The sequence below is a fragment of the Hirundo rustica genome, chromosome 8 (genome assembly GCF_015227805.2).
Source record: "Hirundo rustica isolate bHirRus1 chromosome 8, bHirRus1.pri.v3, whole genome shotgun sequence".
In the NCBI taxonomy this organism is placed as follows: Eukaryota; Metazoa; Chordata; class Aves; order Passeriformes; family Hirundinidae; genus Hirundo; species Hirundo rustica.
In genome coordinates, this window is record NC_053457.1 from 18642109 (window position 1) to 18650182 (window position 8074).

Consider the following 8074-nt stretch of genomic DNA (forward strand, 5'->3'; position numbering starts at 1 on the left):
AGAGTTTCTTTTACCCAGGAGGAACTTCACAGAAATCAATGCAATTGCACTGGGATATTCAGAAAAACAATGATTTCTAGAAGGGAGAATTATCAGATATTGGAAAAATTTGCTAGTTGATGTAAGAACTTGTGAACTCTTAGTCCCTCTAAGTGTTTGAATTGAAAGCAGGTTCCTTGCATTACATGTACCCTGCATCAGCCACATGCAGGTGAGTTGAATGGGGAAATCTCCGTGGAAAAACCCATGACCAGCTACAAGCAGTTGAGAATACACTATTAAAAAAGCCTATGCCTTAAAAACTCTTGATAACAGTCAGCAGCATGGATAGAGCTTGTCACAAGCAGAACTTTGAATGCAAGACCTTTAGGACAGGATGTGTAATTTTTCCACTGTGTTAATAGAAACTCAAAAAAAAAAAAAAAAAAAAGAGTGCTAATTGTACCTGCACATCTCAATAACTTCCAGTATTACCTAAAGTCATGTCCTAGCAGCCTGGGCAGGCTCAGATTAAACTGAATTCTCTCAACTGTCTATCCTCATTTTCAGCAGTTTTTGTCCCATTTCAGGCATTGTGGTTCAGTTTTGTCCTGTGTTCCTGTTACTGTTTAAGGCAAAAGCAAGAGTTGTCTGTCTAAGGGTTTTCTGACCTCTGTAAATACAGACATGGCTAAAGAGTGCTAGCTGCTGAAAAAGCCAAGAGGACGAAGACAAGTCAGGGTTAAGTTCACAAGTTGGTTGAGTTTAAAGATCCCATATGTGGGGTTTGTGGAACCATGCTTTTTCAGTTTTAAAAGATTTTTATTAAGTTTTCACAAAATACAAATGAAAAGTCATAAACAAAACCTGAGATCCTGCTCAGAGTTACCCTGAAATAAATCTGGAGTAACTGCCTTAGAGTCAGGCAGTGGCTCCAACTTTATGTTGCTGGGGCTAAAAGGAGAGCCTGACCCCATGAGTATTTTCAAATGTACAGTTATAAAGTATGCAATGTTCTCTTAATAATTTAGACTAAGAAATTTACAGGCTGACATTCACTAAGGATTGAGTTTAACCAGTGATGTTTTGATTTAAATGCTCTTTTGGATCCATGTATCATAAGAATGGAATGTGTCCAGTGACCCACACAGCCTTTCCTGTGCCTGTTATCAGCATCACAGCCAGTGGTCCCCAGGCAGCAGGAGTTTGTCCTCATGACACCTCACTCAAACAGGAAATCATTATATTCTCTGGAGAAACTGAGGTACATGGTGATGAGAGACTTCCTCAAAGTCACCAAGGGCAGTCTGGTGTAGGGTGAGGGTAAAAGTCTTATTCACTTCACCATGGCCAAGATTTCCCAAAGGTCCATTGAGGTCTCAGGGAAGTGTTGAGTTGGGGAGGAATCATCAGGGCAGCTACTGTCAAGATGTCAGGTCAGGAGTTTTTGGTTGGATTCCAAGGAGGACTGAAAAGCCTGGGTCCTTTTTGCCTTTCCACCTCTGCTGCTCTGTCTGTTCCACGTTAGGAAGAGGTCTGCATCACTCATGGGCTACCTTGGCTGATAACACCTCCACTGCATTTACAGGCCAGGAACTGACCTTTTTGTGTCCTCACTGATCTAGATTTGGTTAGCATCATTAAGTTTGTTTCCCTTATTTCAAAAATTGCATTAACACCATCTTCTCTTGAATCCTTGCAGTCTTTTCCCTGACACCAGAGGGATCTAGGTATACAGTAGAGGGTGAGTCTCCCCACAGAGTTAAATTGCACATAGAAACTGAACTCCTGTCCCTCTTGCAATGAAGGGAAGATTTGGCAGTCAAGCAGGGATTTCACCCAGACACCAGCCCTTTCTTCTGAGCGCTCTGCTCTGTAGGATGTATTCTTTCCATTACAGCCTCACCCCAGGACTCTACAAGGGCACTGTGAGAAAACCACTGTTGTCTCTTACATCAGATTTAGAGTCTGCAGTGCTCAAGCCATGAAAGCTCCACAGAGGCTGGGCAGTCAAATCCATGGAAATCAAATGAGAATCCCAGTAAAGCCCCCGGTTAATAAGTCTTTCCCAAGTCCAATAAACATAACTGGAAATAAATTGCATCCATACATTTCACAGTTTGATTTACATTAAAATGAAAACACGAGAAAGGCCTGCCATTGACAAGTTCAAACAATGCAAAATTCCGCACAGTTTGTGTTTATCCAACCGTAATTCATAGCTCAAATATTCCATTGAGATAGAAATAAATCAATAATAGTGCACTACTTGCGATTTATCTTGGAGTCGTTTGAAAAAAAAACATGATTGTTTTCCTATGCTGGTAGTGTGGGTCTATCATAAAAGCCATCACATGTACAACATTTTGCTGTTCAAAGCCCCAGCAGAATGCCTTCTGACAAAGGGCCTCTTTTCACAGTTCAGACAGCTTCGCTTCTGTTCAAGCCTCAGCCTTGCCAAGTTCCTCATGTGCTCTGTATCTGAAACAAGACCATCACTCTTCTCTAGATTTTATCTCTGGATGGATTTTTGACTAAAGGGCTTCAGTCATCAAGGCCTTTAGCACCAGCATTATGCCGAGGAGGTGGGTTTGGAAGCAGTGGAGGAGCACATCTGTGCACCCCCTGCCTGCTGACAGGAATGGCGATTCAGAGCTGGTAGCATTGTTATTCCATAACTACTATCGGATGCAAGAGGGAAAGGAATTCTCCCTCAGTCCCTATGGCTCCTATGGCTCTTGGCAGCATTTCTGAGGTGAGTGAGTCATTAGCAGCTGCTGGGGAAGGGAGGGAAGGCTGAGCAGCAGCATGCCATGGCTTCTTGCTGGGCTTCTCCACCCTTCCAGGAGTTCAAGCAGTTTTTTTTACTCAAGTGTCCAAGGTTTAAAAGAAACCTTGGTGCTCCAGATTGTTTTGTCTTTGGGCTTGGCTTAAGTGGGGAGGCTCATTTAATATTTGTCAGAATGGTGATTATTAGCGTAATAAAAGACCTCTGGAGATCATCCAGCCCAAGCCCCTGCCAAAGCAGGTGAGTCCTGAAGAACTCCAGGGATAGTGATTCCATGGCCTCTCTGGGCTCCCCTCCAGAGCTTGTCCTCTGGTCTACTCCTACAATAGGGTCCAGACATAGATGGATGTACACACCTGCTAGGACTGGGAAAACTGCTGAAGTAAAAAGAGAATAAAAACTATGTTTGTTCATCTTAACGTGGCAAGCTCCGGCCTTCTAGGAGACTGGCAGCCCTCTCCTGCCCCTCAGCCTTGAACGGATACTGTCCCATTTTTTTGGGGTGGGGAGGCAAGAATTCATTGGGAAATCACTTCAGATCCACTGTCTATAGCGATAGTCAGCTTTATCAGGTTTGACTTGGAGCCAGAATTACTTCAGGTCATTCCAGCTAGGGCCTAATCTTTGCTGCACTTGGCATTTTCCACCAGGATCAAGATATTGGCCCTGATGTCCCTGCTGGGTTTCCGATACCCTTGGCTGTCAACTTTAGCTCCCAGAGCACCTTAACAGCTTGTCCAGTTGTCAAAGCACAGGGATATCGTTAACATAGCATCCATGTTTTGCACTTAACATGTTGTTATGCCTCAAAACACTGCCTGCTATGTAATTGGGTTAGCACCTTTCAAAAACCACAGCACATCTGCACATCTCACACTCTTCTGGGGTGTCCAGCACCCTGGCATCTGCATGGTTTCCAAATGTGGGCAGCTTTTTCCTGGGTGGTGCTTGGTATCTGCCCACAGCGCTCCTCTGCTTTTGTTGTGGCCATGGCATCCCCCATCACCTCTCCCTTCCTGAGAGCCTTCCAGCATAGGAATTGGGCAGGATTTCCTGCTGCCTTTCAACCCATTCAGAGCTTTGAGGGTGTGAGGGAGCGGTTTCTTCTAAGTGCTTGTCCCCATGCCAGTCAAAGCTCTGGGGACAGGGCTGGCTCTCAGCTGCCTCTGGCATTCACACCTCTGCACTGGGTCCGCACACCCTCATGCCACTGCAGGCATGGTCTGTACCTGCAAGAAAACAGGGTGACTCCTTCCCCTGGGCATCATTTACCCCCTGCCCAAGGCACTGCTTTATATTCAAACACCACAGACAATTAGTTCACTGCCTTTCTCTCCCTCCTTACAGTTTAATTCCCCCCAAAGCTCATTACTAGGGCTTGTACCTGGATGTTGGCATGAAAACCTTTTTTCTCCAATGCACTGGAAAATGCATTCCTCCACCTCTGACTCTCAGTCAAGAGAGGCACAGCCTGTTATTTGAGTCTGCTCCCAAAAGGGACAACAGGATTCTGAAGTTTGATAAAATTCTTCCCTGTCCTGGCACCTCAGCCTGGTATTTCAGAGTGGGGCTGGGATTTTTCTGCTTCACACACGGGCAGCAGCAACATCAATTTTGAACTTAATTTTCAAGAAACTCTGCATATGAAACAGCCCTTGCCTGTTATTACCATATCCTGCTTCTGAGGAGAAATTTGTCTGAAATTACAACTGCCCTAGTAAAAGTTGCCACTTTTTCCCAGTAAGTGTGTGGACAAACAAAGCTAAATTTATCTGCGGTGCTGTTTCATAACTTAGCTCTGTTTACAATTACTCTCTTGTTGATACCAGCACTCTGACACTGAGCTGAAGTTGGATGGGTTTTGTGGAAATCATTCTGGGGTGTCCTTTGGAGAGAGAGAATAGTCTGGGAAGGGATGGAGCAGCCCAGGCTCACATGGGCCGCTCACATCAGCAACCCCCTGGTGCTTTCTGCCCCACCCCTGGAGGCAGCCCTTCCAGACTGACAGTTATTCTCCTTTCTCTTCCCCTATTTTCCTCAGATATTGTTGACATATTTCAGATTCTCCTTCAGTGTGGGAAAAGGGAACTTGTCCCCTTGCTCAAATCAGCTTAATCCAGGCCCTGCAGGCAAGGATGATGCCTCCAGCTAAGGTCACTAGGTGGGATTGGCCAACCCCAGCTTGCTTTCTTCTTCCCCTGCCCCAAACCATCACATAATTACCTATACTGCCATCATAGGACTTTTAATTAAGCAGTATTTGGTAAAGACTGTTTGAAAGTTACAAAGTTTATTAATAAACTATGAACATGGATTCTTATCATCCAAGCTTTCTGTGAAGTTAAATGTTGAATCTTTGCTTTAACTGGGCTTGTTTGCCTGATGCCAAATGTGTGACAGATATCAAGAGTTTGCCATTGACAAGGACTGTATACTGTGCCTTTGTCTCAGCAGAGTAACAATTAAGTGCTACAATGAAATGTAAGCATAGTCCTACTGGAGTTAGTCAGACTTGAAGGTGTATGCTCAGTACTTCAGGCACATTTTTTGCCAAAATGAGATCCAAACCCAGTCTTCTCAAGTGAATAACTTATTTCATTTTTTTCTTGTTTCTATCTGTTTCCTTTGAAGAGTTAGTTTTCTTTATTTGCTCTTGCTCCTATTGCGTGGGGTATCCATACATTTCCAGTGTTCCTTGCTGCATGGACTTTATCCCTCTCCTCCACAATTCATTCCTCTTCCACCTATGACCCTCTGCAATTCCAGTGCTCTCCCTGTAGTTCATCTTTTGTTCAAGAATTAGCAACACCTACGTTTTGGGCTATTAAGTGTAGTTAGCTTAGGCTTGCTTGGGAGCTGGGAATTTGAAGAAATGCTGTTGCTGGAACAAAATGTTTACAATACTTTTCTTCTGGAGTTCCCCTTTATCTAGAGTCTGTCCAACTGCTTAATCCAGCTGTGGTCAAATATTTAATGATATAATTAACTCTGGCTATTGCGGATAATTCCTGCTCTGTAAATTTCATCTGATTACCCTGAAGAGTTTTACCTACATAAGCTTCATAGCAGCACTTTGTGATGGGTTAGAGGTTATTCACTCTGATGCAGCAATGTGGCCACTCCTGGTGAGGAGCATAGCAGCTGGATAAGTGCATTTGGCAGTCAGTCTTCGGAAATACAGGATATGGATCTAACCAAGCCATAATAGAGACTTTAAGGAGGCAGAGTACAGACATTTAACATCTTGAGTTACACTTAGCGTAGAACGTCCTGTTCTACAGCACTCACAAGATAATGCCACAAGATCCTCAGAGCAATTAAGACATCTGCTTTATACCCCTGTCAGACAGGTGACTCTTCGGTGATACACCACCCTTATGAAATATGGTGGAGCTTAAGGTCAACGCAGAGGAAAAAGAGCTCTTGCTTTGTGGCTACATTTATGTTACTTGTCCATTAAAAATATGGATCCAGCCCTGTTAATGGAAGCTGACACGATCATGGCCAAAAGTAATATGCCTGCAGGCAGGCCAAAAACATATTTATAGCCCATCATTAAGGCGATTTGGGAAACTAATATGTGTTCTGTGTATACATAGTGTACTTAATTTTTCTCCACAACAGATGCTTATCAGGGATTTTCTCTATGTCTGTTGCAAAAAAAGAAAAAAAAAAAAAAAAAAAAAAAAAAAAAAAAATCCCAAACTGACATTATTTATTATATTGCCATTGAAAAAAGATCATGAAAGTAAGTTGTAAAAGCTATTGGGCAACATTAAACTTGTGCTGCTGAGTTCACGGGCTATCTCAGGGGACTCTGTGAACTCCTGCATGCCGGAGAGCTGGAATCTCTTGCAAAGTTCTTGGGCACCGTCTTTGTTTTTGCAGTTTACAAATTAGTGGACTTGAGGGTAAGATAAATTATGAATGGGGGGAGATTTCAGACTACCAAAGACTGTGGGTCTTTGTGGTGAACTTCAGGGTCATTGTTTCTTCTGTCATGGCTAAGATCTTTTCAATAACAGAAGCCCAGGATGGGGGGTAAAATTGTCACCAGAATGGATGTGTAAATAGAGCCATGTGAACTTTTCAAAGAGTTGCATTTTTTCACTGGCTTGGAGTGAGAGAAACATATTAATTAGTATCTGATTTACAAACTTCCTTTGCCCAAGTCCCTCTCTTCATAAAAATGGAAAACATCTCCTTTTGGCATTTTCTGAGAAAAATATTTTAGTTCCTTCCATAGTGTGTTCTACGTAAATGTTTAATTTAGTTTAGTTTAAAATAAATGCTAAAAAAAAGCCCATGAAGAATTAAACAGAATTGATTTGGGATCAATTCTAATATATTTTCTTTATTTTTAATTTTAATCCCATAAAAATTATATATTTTTTTTTCAGGTGGATCCACATCATGTTAAAAAAGATGTAGTTAATTATCTACTAGAACAAGTGAACTAAAAGTCTGTTATTTACTGATTTTGTGCAAAGTCTTCTCAGAATTAGTTCAAATTACACAAGAAAGTGCTACAAGTCCAATTGTATATTGTGTCTTTCCCCTTTTACCAAACAGAACAAATCTGCCCTTGAGGCAAGAGACAGAGGGGAATTTGGAGCCAATTTTCAAAGCATTTTTCATTGATGGTTACTCTGGGACAGCTAAGTGGGAGATGAAAATCAGGCCAAAAGAGTCATACAACAGGAAAAATGTTTATTGCATTAGCAAAGGTATAAATCAGAGTGGACCAAACCGTGTGAAATCACTGAATTCTCAGGGGGGTAAAGCTTTTAATTTTGCTTCAATAAAGACAACTGAAGCAAGGAAAGAGGACAATTCTTCTGAGGTCACAACCTCTGGTGTTTCTAGAAATTGCACAGGAGAAGTGGTCCCACGCAATTCCCCAGGGCTGCAAAGGGTCTGACAGTAAGCTCACTTTATCTTGCTTTTAAAGCTCTTCAAAAAGAAATTTACATTGTGATTAAAGGACGAAGCAGAGCTGCGCATTGAAGCGCTCTGAGGAGAGATGCTGTCACAAGAAAGGCTTTGTCAGGAATAAAAACTTTTGTCCCCAAATCAACCAAACAGCAGCTGACAGGGTGAAAATGAAGCCTGGCCTTACCAACAGAACAAATCCCATCAGGGACCACTGGCTTGTGTTGGTGGGGAGCCCACTCAGCAATATTGTCCCACTCAGTTGATCACCCACTCAGTGATATTGTCCTCACTCCTTGACTGGAGTCCATACGGAGTTAATTTGATTTCTAAAAGCAGCTTTGGGTTTTATTAGACATGTTCTGTTGGGCACAA